This window comes from Erpetoichthys calabaricus, chromosome 9 (assembly GCF_900747795.2).
Source record: "Erpetoichthys calabaricus chromosome 9, fErpCal1.3, whole genome shotgun sequence".
Taxonomy (NCBI): domain Eukaryota; kingdom Metazoa; phylum Chordata; class Cladistia; order Polypteriformes; family Polypteridae; genus Erpetoichthys; species Erpetoichthys calabaricus.
Window position 1 is genome coordinate 105420481 of NC_041402.2, and position 14778 is coordinate 105435258.

A 14778-nucleotide genomic window follows, 5' to 3' on the forward strand; every position below is an offset into this window, starting at 1 on the left:
GGGGTCTGCTGGAGCCAATCCCAGCCAACACAGGGCACAAGGCAGGAACCAATCCCAGGCAGGGTGCCAACCCACCGCAGGACACACACAAACACACCAAGCACACACTAGGGCCAATTTAGAATCGCCAATCCACCTAACCTGCATGTCTTTGGACTGTGGGAGGAAACCGGAGCACCCGGAGGAAACCCACGCAGACACGGGGAGAACATGCAAACTCCACACAGGAAGGACCCGGGAAGTGAACCCAGGTCCCCAGGTTCCGACTGCGAGGCAGCAGCGCTACCCACTGCGCCACCGTGCCGCCAATCCCTTTCCTGACCAGTTTAAATATTTTTCCTGATAATTGCCTCAATACAGAATAATGCTTTAGCTATCTATTTTATGACAATGGTAAATTAGGGTAGTCAATTAACACTTCAAGTATGGCAAAAACATTTACTAATTATAAATATTTTCCTTGTTTTCTTTATTAATGTACTTATTTTCTTGTTTTATAATTTCATTTCATTATAAGCTTGCTTCATTACTTAATTGATTTTCTAACTGGTTTTGTTTAAAATAATATAATGTATTTTAATTTGACACTAGGAAACAAATACAAAGTAATTGTTATGGGAAATTAGACGACAAGTGTTTCATGGGGAAATCACTCTAAAAACTAATGTTTCAGGTCTAAAAATAAATAAATAATGCAACAGATCGCATCAAGTTTTTTGAGCTAAATTAGGTAAATTCAACACACTTAAATGAGTAAAGTAATTCGCCTTTCCTTTACACTTAAAAGCATTTTAAAATACCATGTATTTAATAATTAGAAAAATAAACCTAAGTTTTTGAATTGGCTAAACAAAAAAATTAAAGTGTTCCAAAGAAAATGTATTCTGAGCATCACCTATCTCCCTAGGGACGCAAACCCAGGTCTCATTATGAAAGAGCTGTGTTACAATTGAACTACTGTGCTGCCTCTTTATTTGTTGTGTCCTTATTAAATATAAGTAGTAATATAATCTTTTAAGATGACAAATTACACATTTATGTTGTTCTAAAAAGTTTATTGTTATTTGTTAACATTTTCAAGATATATTGTGACATTAGCATAAAAAAGCATTGTTATATTAACAACAACAACATTTATTTGTATAGCACGTTTTCATGCAAATAATGTAGGTCTAGAGTGCTTTACAAGATGAAGAAAGAAAAAATATATATTTAAAAATTAGGCAATACTAATTAACAAAGAATAAAGTATGGTTCAATGGCCAGGGAGGACAGAAAAAAAAAAAAAAACTCCAGAGGGCTGGAGAAAAAAACAAACAAAATCTGCAGGGGTTCCGGGGCCATTAAACCGCCCAGCCCCCACTAGGCATTCTACCTAACATAAATGATCTAAATCAGTCCTCGTGGTTTTCAGGCTTCATGTGGAAGAATTAGACAATGATGGTCATGTGGACCTCTGGCCTTCAATCCATCAATGTAGAGACTGCACACAGCTTTGATCAGGTGGTGGTGGCACAGATCACCACCACAGAAAACTGGAAAAAGAACAGCAGAGAAAGGACAAATAGTACGGATTTTAGAGCCATGAATAAAAAAAGATAATTGAATGCATATACAGAATATCAGGGTTACACTAAAAATGAAGCTACTGTATGAGAAAGCCATGTTAAAGTAATGGGTTTTTAGCAGTTTTTTTAGAGTGCTCCACCGTATTAGCCTGGCGAATTTCTAGCGGTAAACTATTCCAAATTTAAGTGCATAACAGCAGAAGGTTGCCTCACCACTTCTTTTAAGTTTAGCTCTTGGAATTATAAGAAAACACTCATTTGATGATAAAAGGTTATGATTTGGAGTGTATGCTGAAATGTATTCCAAGATATAGGATGGAGCGAGATTATTTAAGCCTTTGTAAACCATAAGCAGTATTTTAAAGTCAATTCTAAATGATATGGGTAACCGATGTAGTGACATCAAAACTGGAGAGATGTGCTTTGATTTTCTTTTTCTAGTTAAGATTCTGGCAACTGCATTCTGCACTAGTTGCAATTGATTGATGTCTTTTTTGGGTAGTCTTGAGAGGAGTGCGTTGCAGTAATCTAGTCGACTAAAAATAAAAGCGTGAACTAATTTTTCACCATCTTGCAAAGTTATAAGGGGTCTAATTTTTGCTATATTTCTTAAGTGAAAACATGCTGTCTTAGTAATCTGATTAATATGTGATTTAAAATTAAGGTCAGAATCAATAATTACTCCTAAATTCGTTACCTCTGTCTTAACTTTCAAGCCTAATGGATCAAGTTTATTTCTAATACCCTCATTTATCCATTTTTGACAATCACTAAGATTTCCAATTTCTCCTTGTTTAGTTTGAGAAAATTACTACTCATCCATTCAGAAACACAAGTAAGACATTATGTCAGTGAGACAAGAGAGTCGGGGACATCTGGGGCTATTGATAAATACAGTTGTGAGTCGTCAGCATAGCTGTGGCAGCTCACATTATGCCTTGAGATAATCTGACCTAATGGAAGCATATAGATCGAAAAGAGCAGTGGACCCAGGATAGATCCTTGTGGAACACCATATAGAATATCATGTGTCTTTGAAGTATAATTACCACAACAAACAAAGAATTTTCTACCTGCCAGGTAGGACTCAAACCAAATTAAGACACTGCCAGAAAGGCTCACGCACTGACTAAGGCAACTTATAAGAATATTTTGATCAATGGTATTAAAGAGGATGAGAACAGATAAACAGATAAATTACTACTTTAACAAGAACAGTTTCTGTACTGTGATTTGTTCTAAAACCTGACTGAAACTTGTCAAAAATAGCATGTTTATTCAAGTGATCATTTAGCTGCATATCATGAAGCAAAGCCTGTAAACAGACATCACTTTGGTAAAAAGAAAGTGAAGAAAGTAATTAATGCTCACTCTAAGTGGGTCTTTCTGCATTGCAGACTGTGTTATTCAGCAGGCAGCTAACATGCCATGAACTTGTGCAAATATGTTAAGTGGGGGGTAAACTTAGACATCCCGTTACAAATAAAGGTAGACAGAAATCATGTCACCCCACCAACTTGATAAAGTTACCACAACTTACGTTTTTTTTAATCTGTAAATTAATGAAATGGAGTTCAAATTACTTACATTAGTAAGTTGAAATAATGCGCTGTGTCAGTACAAAATATCAAATATCTATTATCTATAATATATCTATTATTTATTAAATAAATTCAGAAAGTTCAAGAAAAGTATTAATTTTGAATTTTTACCTTCCAATCATGCATTTATTTAAGTATTAGCTAAAGGTCTCCTGAGTTATTTTTTAGGGTGTGTCTAGACATGAGTCAGCCATGCATGAACTGGGACATACATAAACTGCAGGACATACAATCATTTGTGAAAATGTCTACTGTCATATTTATTGTTTAACAACACTTAATGTTAATTATTTAAAGATCAGTATTACATAACTACAGTATTCTTATTTTAATCTGACTATCCTGATAAATTATAAAGAAACGTCCTTCCCGAGCGATCTTTCAGTTCCACTTAGTTCTCTTAGTTTTATATAATAAAATAAACAGAAAATCATATCTGGAAAATTATCTAAATGTTTATGTTGTATCCATTATAAAAACAACATTTATTTCTATAGGCACATTTTTATGCACAGGATGTAACTTAATGTGCTTTACAAGATGTCGAAGAAATAGTTGCAAGTAAAGAAAAACAAATTAAAAGTAGTTAAGAATAATATGAATAAATAACAAAAAATAAATCAATACCAACTTACATAAAATATACAGCACATAATAAGCAGAAAGGCAGAGTCCTTTGAGCATAATCTCTAAAGATGAGGCTGATGATATGGTCAGATGGTCTGGGAGGACAGAAAACATAAAAAAAAAAACCTCCAGATATGCTGGAAAAAAAATATGCAGGGGTTCCAAGGCCAAAAGACCACCAGCACCCACTGGTCATTCTACCTAACATAAACATACTAAAGTAGGTCCTTTAGTGTTAAATAATTTGATGCAGTGGGTCTCGTGGATAGCTGGGGCAGCTATTTACATTCAATCATCACAGCCAGCTGCACAATGCCCTAAATAGGTGTTGGTGGCAAAAAAGCCATAAAAAATTGAAAAGAAAGAAATACAGATAATGATTGTAAATCCATGAAGAATATAACAAATCTGTGTATCTATAGTCTATTAGGAGTAAAACTAAAATGTAGCTACAGAAAAAAAAGTTGTTTTTAATACAGTTTTTTTAAATGATCCACATTTCTTGCCTGGCATATACCTATTGATAAAAAATAAAAGCATTTCATTTTAGTAGCAGTGAATAACATCAGTTCTTTATCATTTATTTCTTTACATTTAAACCACCGTTCACCATAATTCATTTTTGACATGCCTTTCATTTTAGGGGTGACATGGGGGTGACATGGACTAACAGTTGGCATTACAGCACCAGGAGACTGGGTTTGAAACCTGGCTCATTCACAATATGGTGTTTCTGTATTCTGTTCATTTCTGTATGAGATTTTTTCCGGTTACCACAGTATTTTTCCTCTGGCTGTCAAAGATCGGCAAATGACAGTTAATTGGTACCTCTTATTTGTCTAGGTATTAGTGTCCTTTATTTTGCCAGTGATCCTGAAATTAATTATGGCTTTCATGATAGTATAATATATAAAGTACACCCAAACATTTAGGCAACTTATCCTCTTTAATAAAATCCCTTTGTACGTCCAGGTGTCTGTGTATGTGTGTCTTCTGGTGAAGTGTGCATGCGCGGGGCACGGTGCGATGCGCGATATTACTGTCAGAGGCATTTTACGGAAATACAAACCAGTATTACTGCGAGAGGAAATTAAAGGTACATAATACAGTGACGCATATTACAGCCACATACAAGCCAGTATTACTGTAAGAGGAGATTAAAGGCATATTACCGACGCGCACGCCTGTATTACCGCCAGAAAAAATTAAAGGTATATTACGGACATACAAGCCAGCGGACGTACAAGACAGTATTACTGTCACAGAAAATTAAAGACACACAATACATGGCGGCAGCCCACGAAGAACGGTCAGCTCAGCAAGTAAACATCAACAAAAGAAAGGCTGAAAGAAAGAAAAATACGACCAACAAAAAGAATGAGGTCAAAGTCCCTTGCCATTTAATATAGACTGTTCCTACTAATGTTTATACACTACTGTTCTAGCGCCCGTTATTGTAATGGGCTAAATAACTAGTGATTAATAAAGTCTTAAATGTTGCTTTACAGTACCAAATAATATTTGAATTAATTACATTCATATTATCCATGTACCAGTACCATATACCAGTAACAGGCATGTCATCAGGGAATCATATAAATTCTAGCAAAGATCAGTGCTTTTCTACTTATAACTTTTAAGTGCATAATCTTCAACAATGTGACCCTTTTTGCATCATTCAGCTGAATTACTGAATTCACAACAAAAAATATACAGTATGTAATACTTGAGCAACTTTTTTCTTTGGACAAAAATTGTATTTTTTAATTAGAGGTAGGTTCAGCTTTAGTTTAATTTGTGCATCCTATTAACGAGCTGCAATGCCTAATTCTGCTTAAAAATCAAACATTATTTAAAGTGCTATGTTTAGCTTTATTTATATATTAGTCTACTGTATTTGAAAAAACTTGTATTTTAACATACCCAGTGTTTTGTTTCTTTATGTTCAACTGTGAACTGTGTCAGTTAATCTCTGTATTTATTGGTCAGACTGAAGTCCATGTACGTGTTCATTCACTCATATGAATGCCAGTCGTCTACGTGCTCGCCTCCGTTCGGCTGCTGCAGGGCTCTCTGTTGACAGACTATGATAGTCAAATTAAAGTAAAAAAAAATGGTTGGGCAGTAGCTGTCGCCATTCGGATAACAAACGACACTCTGTGACAAGGTAGGTATGAGAAGTAGGACACTACTGGCATTGAAATGTACCGATTTTGTTGTCTTTAGTGAAGATGCAAATGCGGCATTGTATTTGTACTGGTTTAGTATCTGCCAAAAACTACACTAGGTAGGGAGCATGCTCATTACTGTTTTCGTGAAACGACTGAGTCATTTTGAGCTGGCGCCCTGGATGTGACGTGCATTCCAGCTAAGACAGTAGCTGCTCCGTGGATACAATGGCCTACTTTCTCTTCAGAAAATGAGAACGAGTGCCTCGGCTAAACTCAAACACACAGCACGACCTGGTCTGATTTAATATTAATGTAACATGCATAAATTTTTAAGGAATAGGAAGTCAGTACACAAGCAAATATGAAAAGGCGTTGATTTTTTCATAGGCAGCTCCGAAAAGCGGCACATATGTAGCTAAATACAGCTCACAAAGAATATGAGAACTTTAATTTAAACTCCAGAATTCCCAGTTGACGTCTTTGACTATGAGTTCGTTTTTTGTAAATATGCAAAATTATAAAGAGGTCAAGGACTGTTCTTATCACAACATTACAATACAATATATACAATATACAATATATATTGCAATCAATTGTTTAAAATAATCAGAAATTAATGCTTTTACTTAACAATAGTATAGCTTTGAATATAGTTAATATTGGTATATTTACATAAATGTGTCCGATCCAGATGTGCAGTGTGCGTCGTTGAAAGGAAGAACACAAGTATAAAATAAGTGAGGTAGGCGAGTCAAGGTACAAGGTCTTACAAAAGTAAATAAAATAATGGATTTCCATGGTGCTTTCAGTACTGGTGGTGATGTAAATGCCTGTTTTAAATCACCAAATGCAGCGTCTGTCTTATCATTCCATAGCACAATGTTAGGGGCACTCTTTTTTGTTAAATCACTCAAGGCCGCCACTCTCTCAGAAAACTGAGGTACAAACCGGCGGTAATACCCAGCTAAACCAAGAAATGCCTGGACTTGCCGCTTGGTTCGCGGACAGGCAATTTCAATACGGCATCTACCTTTGAACACTGTGGCTTTACGGTACCCCGACTCACCAGGCAGCCTAAATGTTTAGCTTCTTTCATCCCAAAAACCATTTTTTTGGATTGATCCGAAGCCCAGCTTCACCTAGCGTCCACAATACCGCTCAGGCCTGCTGTATGTGTTCCTTCTATGTGCTGGAATAAAGGACTACATCATGCAAGTAGGCAGCACTATATGCATTATGAGGGTGGAGCCCTTTATCCACCAGACACTGGAAAGTCGCAGGAGCCCCATGTAACCCGAATGGAAGGACACGATACTGCCATTGTCCACTAGTGGTGCTAAACACGGTCTTAACCTTAGAGGAGACCATTAAAGGAACCTGCCAGTACCCCTTCGTCATGTCAAGTGTGGTCAAATAATTTGCCCCTCCAAGCCTCTCAAGGAGGTCATCGATTCTAGGCATTGGATAAGCATCAAATTGGGAGACTTGATTAAGATGACAAAAGTCATTACAAAATCTCCAACTTCCATCATGCTTACTAACCAAGACCATTGGACTGGACCAGGACTATGACTTTCCTCTATAACTCCAAGTTTCAGCAGGCGCTTGATTTCAAGCTGCACCTCTGCTTTCTTTGCCTCAGGAAGATGATAGGGGTGCTCTTGAATTATACAGTGCAACCGGAAAGTATTCATGGCGCATCACTTTTTCCAGATTTTGTTATGTTTTAGCCTTATTCCAAAATGGATTAAATTCATTTTTTTCCTCAGAATTCTACACACAACACCCCATAATGACAACATGAAAAAAGTTTACTTGAGGTTTTTGCAAATTCATTAAAAATAAAAAAATTGAGAAAGCACATGTACATAAGTATTCACAGCCTTTGCCTTGAAGCTCAAAATTGAGCTCAGGTGCATCCTGTTTCCCCTGATCATCCTTGAGATGTTTCTGCAGCTTAATTGGAGTCCACCTGTGGTAAATTCAGTTGATTGGACATGATTTGGAAAGGCACACACCTGTCTATATAAGGTCCCACAGTTGACAGTTCATGTCAGAGCACAAACCAAGCATGAAGTCAAAGGAATTGTCTGTAGACCTCCGAGATAGGATTGTCTTGAGGCACATATCTGAGGAAGGTTACAGAAAAATTTCTGCTGCTTTGAAGGTCCCAATGAGCACAATGGCCTCCATCATCCGTAAGTGGAAGAAGTTCTAAACCACCAGGACTCTTCCTAGAGCTGGCCGGCCATCTAAACAGAGCAATCAGTGGAGAAGGGCCTTAGTCAGGGAGGTGACCAAGAACCCGATGGTCATTCTGTCAGAGCTCCAGAGGTCCTCTGTGGAAAGAGGAGAACCTTCCAGAAGGACAACCATCTCTGCAGCAATCCACCAATCAGGCCTGTATGGTAGGGTGGCCAGACAGAAGCCACTCCTTAGTAAAAGGCACATGGCAGCCTGCCTGGAGTTTGCCAAAAGGCACCTGAAGGACTCTCAGACCATGAGAAAGAAAATTCTTTGGTCTGATGAGACAAGGATTGAACTCTTTGGTGTGAATGCCAGGCATCACGTTTGGAGGAAACCTGGCATCATCCCTACAGTGAAGCATGGTGGTGGCAGCATCATGCTGTGGGGATGTTTTTCAGCAGCAGGAACTGGGAGACTAGTCAGGATAAAGGGAAAGATGACTGCAGCAATGTACAGAGACATCATGGATGAAAACCTGCTCCAGAGCGCTCTTGACCTCAGACTGGGGCAACGGTTCATCTTTCAGCAGGACAACGACCCTAAGCACACAGCCAAGATACCAAAGGAGTGGCTTCAGGACAACTCTGTGAATGTCCTTGAGTGGCCCAGCCAGAGCCCAGACTTGAATCCGATTGAACATTTCTGGAAAGATCTTAAATTGGCTGTGCACCGACGCTTCCCATCCAACCTGATGGATCTTGAGAGGTGCTGCAAAGAGGAATGGGTGAAACTGGCCAAGGATAGGTGTGCCAAGCTTGTGGCATCGTATTCAACAAGACTTGAGGCTGTAATTGCTACCAAAGGTGCATCGACAAAGTATTGAGGAAAGGCTGTGAATACTTATGTACATGTGATTTCTCAGTTTTTTTATTTTTAATAAATTTGCAAAAACCTCAAGTAAACTTTTTTCACGTTGTCATTATGGGGTGTTGTGTGCAGAATTCTGAGGAAAAAAATGAATTTAGTCCATTTTGCAATAAGGCTGTAACATAACAAAAGGTGGAAAAAGTGATGCGCTGTGAATACTTTCTGGATGCACTGTAACCCCGGGCTCTGTCACAATATCATGTGCAAAAAGAGAGATCCTTCCTGGTTTTTCGTTCACTACTTCCAGGACGCATATGGATAGCTGCTTTGAGCTCCCGTCTCTGTCTGGAATTTAATTCGGCACCAAAGTTAATGATATTTTTCTGAGCAAAGAAAGAGCGGGGCTGAGTGAAAGAGGGATCCAGATCCCTTTCCTTGCACGGCGTCAGCAAATTTACATGATATTCCCGCTCGCTCAGTTGTCGATTGGATTGTTTCACCAAATAATCAACGAGTCCTTTCCTCTCCTTAACTTCATATGGGTTTTGGCAATGGGCTAGCAATTTAGAGTGGGAGGCAGGAACTAGGACCATGACGCAATCTCCGGATGGAATTCTCGGAGAGTCATACCACAGTCATAATAGTGGGCCTGTGCTGCTTGCTCCTCTTCCATGTGACGTTTTAGTATGGACCGAATCTTTTCAAATCTATTGCGTAACTGCGCAATATTTTCCAATATGTTTGTAGAGGGAAGAGCCTCCCCTTCCCATCCTTCTTTCAAAATGTCCGATATGCCCAGAAGTTGTTGTACATATAATAATTCAAAAGGCAAGAACCCTGTAGAGGCTTGTGGGACTTCTGATCCCAGTTCCTCCTGTCCCTTCAGACTACCTTGCGAATCATTTGCTTGAGAGTCTGAATAAACCTCTCGACTAGACCATCAGTTTGAGGATGATACACCACAGTCTTGAAGAGCTTTATTTTAAGTAACTTGGCTGTCTCACTGAATGTCTTTGAGGTAAAAGGCATCCTTGGTCTGTAAGGACTTCTTTAGGGATGCCGTCACGCAAAAAGCCCCCTACCAATTCCCATGCATTAGCTTTAAACATCACTGAGCGCAAAGGAACAGTCCTGGGATTTCAGGTAGCATAGTCTACAAAAACTAATATATACTGTATTAATATCCTTGGGCTGAGGGCTCTATGGGTCCTACTATATCGACCCCAATTCATTCAAAGGTGACGTCAGTCAAGGGAAGGAGAATGAAATGAGCTCGGTCTCTTCTACGAATTTGCTGTAATTGACACTCTGGACAAGAGATACAAAAAGGCAAACTTCCTCAGTAATTTCTGGCCAATAAAATCGGACTAGTACGACTGCATTTTTAGCATATTTGAGGGAGTTGTCGTTCCAGTGCTCCCTTTTGAAAGACGCCGGTGTTTCTCTAAATTGGAATTGCATCTCGGAGAGCTCAAGGGGCAGGGTTTCTTCCCAGCTCGTAGAGGTTCTGGGTGATGATGTTTCTACCTGTGATGGTCTAGGAATCTCCGAATCCTCTTCTTGGTCTTTCATATCTCTCTCTGCTGGCTGAGATAGCTTTAGATGGGTCATTCCTGTGTATTACTATGTTTGGGAGTAGTCAGTACTAAACTGCAGTTATTGTCAGACCAGTCCCATCCCAGTATTACCAGAAAAGGTGGATTTAGGAGGACCGCTATGAGGAATTTTTTTAGCAATCCTCCACGGCTGATGAAACATAAGGCAGTTTTATATTGTTGGATTTCTCCATGTATACCAGTTATACTGGTCTTTACTTTCACCCAGTGTCGTGGTAGTACATATTGGTGATCATCAATGGAAATGTTGCTGCCAGAATCGAAGAGTGCTTCAAGTTTAACACTAGAATTACCAGAGCCTACGAAAAAACTCGTAGATCCGTCCCAACTTAAATCGCGTCTTAAATCCGTTTGCACCTCTCCGCCAGAGTCTTTTGTCATCTAAATGTGCTGATAAACACAAGCTACTAGCAGCCAGCTATTCCATCCCCCCACCGACTTAGAACGAACTTCTCCTAGCTCATGCCTTGCCTTGATTTGATTATCTGGGATTGAAGTGGAGCTTTAGAGTGGAAATAATATAGCATTATTTGGAATACACGCATTTCATGTGTGTTCCGTTTCTATAGTAGTCTGTGCAAACACATTTTTAAAACAGAAACGTTTTTCATATTCTAATAGTAAATGACAAAATGTAGGCATAAACTATATAACATATGAAGCCTGAAGTCCATATATCAAAGAAACACTTTCACAAAAGGTACAAATAAGAGAACACGTGCGCTTTTATTTAAAAATATAACTGCACAAAAAAAAAAAGCCGCGTTAGCATGCCACATTGACACTTTTACTACAACCGCCATGGTGGCGTAATGGTATCAGCTCCTGACTGGGATTCAGAGGGTGGTGAGTTCGATCTTGCATGGCTCCACTTTGAGAAGTGAACTGCTCTTATTCTTACAATTTTAGAATAACAACATAAATTTGATTTCAGTCTGTAACAGCCGGTGTAACTTATGATACTGGTAAAGGTTAGCTTTTTTTTTTTTTTTTTTTAATTCACTTTTCATTCTCGCAGTCGCATTCAGAATCAATCCATACAACCCCATCTGACATAAAGACGTGCTATAGCTCTGCAGTGTACCACGATGCATACTACCGCCCCCCCCCCCCACAAGGGTTCTGACACACAAACGCTTGCGAAGCTGCCTTCTTCGTATTTCACCGTCACTTGAAATCAGCAGTTCTTAGCATTGCACCACGCAAGCTGTCGTATCAACCACCAACTGTAACTTCCATCCATCCATCCATCCATTTTCCAACCCGCTGAATCCGAACACAGGGTCACGGGGGTCTGCTGGAGCCAATCCCAGCCAACACAGGGCACAAGGCAGGAACCAATCCCGGGCAGGATGCCAACCCACCGCAGGACACACACAAACACACTCACACACCAAGCACACACTAGGGCCAATTTAGAATCGCCAATCCACCTAACCTGCATGTCTTTGGACTGTGGGAGGAAACCGGAATGCCCGGAGGAAACCCACGCAGACACGGGGAGAACATGCAAACTCCACGCAGGGAGGAACTGGGATGTGAACCCAGGTCCCCAGGTCTCCCAACTGCGAGGCAGCAGCGCTACCCACTGCGCCACCGTGCCACCCCCAACTGTAACTTGCTTTCTTTATTCTTCCTTTATAGTCTTGAATAAAAGTGCACTTTTATTTATGTGAAAACAGCTGTGTCAGATGGGGTTGTATGGATTGATTCTGAAAAGTGTGAAAAGTGAATTAAAAAAAAAAAAAAAGCTAACCTTTACCAGTATCATAAGTTACACCGGCTGTTACAGACTGAAATCAAATTTATGTTGTTATTCTTAAATTGTAAGAATTAGAGCAGATCACTTCTCGAAGTGGAGCTGTGCGGGATTGAACTCACCACCCTCTGATTTCCAGTCAGGAGCTGATACCATTACGCCACCTCGGTGGTTGTAGTAAGAGTGTCAATGTGGCATGCTAACGCGGCTTTTTTTTTTGTGCAGTTATATTTTTGAATAAAAGCGCACGTGTTCTCTTATTTTGTGAAAGTGTTTCTTTGATATATGGACTTCAGGCTTCATACGTTTTATAGTTTATGCCTACATTTTGTCATTTACTATTAGAATATGAAAAACGTTTCTGTTTTAAAAATGTGTTTGCACAGACTACTATAGAAATGGAACACACATGAAATGCGTGTATTCCAAATAACGCTATATTATTTCCACTCTAAAACTCCACTTCAATCCCAGATAATCAAATCAAGGCAAGGCATGAGCTAGGAGAAGTTCATTCTAAGTCGGTGGGGGGATGGAATAGCTGGCTGCTAGTAGCTTGTGTTTATCAGCACATTTAGATGACAAAAGACTCTGGCGGAGAGGTGCAAACGGATTTAAGACGCGATTTAAGGTGGGATGGATCTACGAGTTTTTTCGTAGGCTCTGGTAATTGTAGTGTTAAATCCATTTACAACCACTACTCCCATATGTGATATCGTCGGGGAGTTTGTAAGTGCACACCTGCATTCCTCCTCATTCTCGAGTAAGTTGCACGCCCACGGGTCCGGGGACTTCGGAACAGGCTTCAGCTTATAAGGGAGAGGCAGATTTTGTGGGACGTAATCCAGATGTTGTTCGTTAGAGGATCATTCTACTCTCCCAGAGTGCAAGGATATCCTACATGATTCAATGAGCTCTATGAGCTCATCCACGTTTTGAAACTCTCCCCAGACTGGCTGGGTGAAATTTTCGGGAAGGGTCTTGATTAATAGAAAGCAGGCAATCTGCTGTACTATCTGGGTGGTGCTACATTCAAATGGCCTTAGCCATACTGCCAGAGAGCAAAAGCTTGCTCCTGGGTCAGCCGCTCTGGGTCGAATATCCAGTTCTTTAGTTTTTTCTACCTGCTGGTCTGGGGATGCCTCACATTTAGCTAGGGTCTTGATCCTAGTTGGGGGGATAGCTCTCTCCTCTGAGAGCGCATAATAAGCTCCCTTTTCTTCCCCCATAGGGACCATCCCACTCCTGTTTGTCTCTTCCACACACTTTCCTTGTTTCTTTGATAGCCCAGTTATGTATTATGGGAGCGAAGCCTGCACCGGGTCTTTCCAGACCATGGGATGAACCACCCACTCGGAAGCTCATCCCCAGTACTCTCCCACCTGGTTAACTTTCAGGTCCTGTCCCTGTTTCTTCTGGGTTTCTTGCATCCTATCGACTACGCCACTGTCATAAGAATAGACGAAAGACATCAAAAAGGTTTGGGGCAGCAACCTATATATTCTGCCCTGGCTGTAAAATGGGTAAAGAAATTGTGAGATGTTATCAGGTCTGAGTCCAAAACAGAACTGACTTGAGGTTGTAAAGAAGGAAGTGAAGTTATCAGTGGGGCCAGAACTGGAAGTGACATCATCAGTGGGGTCGAAACTTTGCGGGATTTCCCATGGATGGTCTGCAGAAGATTGAGAGAGAAAGTGATTGCACCTTGCCACCCCCGGTCTGATTTGGAACTACTATTATTCAGGCCCTTTAGCTGCCTCCCAATCGCACGTGTTTGACAATATACATATATATATATTGTAGCTGCTGGAGTGTAAGGCAAGTTCAAGCATGGGTAAGACACGTGCCAAAAGAAATCTCTCAGTCCAAAGGTTTGTTTTAAAATATTTAGTGAAAATTCAAAGCAAATAATCCACACAAGAATAAAGAAAAAGGTTGTTACACACGCAAAAAATTAGAAAAAACTTATCTTCTCTAAACTTAAACTTTCTTCTCAAACTTTAGTTGTTTCTATTCTAAAGATGCTTTATTTCTTCTTCTGTACGCTTTAAACGTCCGCCGCTGTACTTTCAATAAAGTATGTTGTCTTTCATGTTACTAGCCATGCATTGTACGCAAGGCTCATATATTTTATTTATATATATATCCATCCATCCATTATCCAACCTGCTGAATTCGAACACAGGGTCATGGGGGTCTGCTGGAGCCAATCCCAGCCAACACAGGGCGCAAGGCGGGAACCAATCCCGGGCAGGGTGCCAACCCACCGCAGGACACACACACACACCAAGCATACACTAGGGCCAATTTAGAATCGCCAATCCTCCAAACCTGCATGTCTTTGGACTGGGGGAGGAAACCACAGCACCCGGAGGAAACCCA

At 40.0% G+C, this 14778-nt stretch overlaps 1 protein-coding gene, 1 long non-coding RNA gene and 1 gene segment (V, D, J or C); 1 reads left to right on the forward strand and 2 right to left on the reverse strand.

The window, feature by feature from the left end:
- The window catches only part of LOC127529220 (T cell receptor alpha variable 9-2-like), a 314833-nt gene that overhangs the window by 67127 nt on the left and 232928 nt on the right, over window positions 1-14778 (reverse strand).
- Window positions 1221-6689, reverse strand: LOC114658032 (uncharacterized). Its single transcript, XR_003717291.2, has 3 exons — window positions 6640-6689; window positions 3805-3891; window positions 1221-1535 (listed from the first exon to the last, which is right to left on the reverse strand). It is a non-coding gene; the product is annotated as an uncharacterized LOC114658032 (long non-coding RNA).
- Window positions 5851-14778, forward strand: part of LOC114658031 (zinc finger protein 883-like) — a 348189-nt gene continuing 339261 nt past the window's right edge. Inside the window, exon 1 of the mRNA XM_028810049.2 lies at window positions 5851-5963. The gene's annotated coding sequence lies outside the window, so the exon portion shown is untranslated. The remainder of the gene's footprint in view (window positions 5964-14778) is intronic.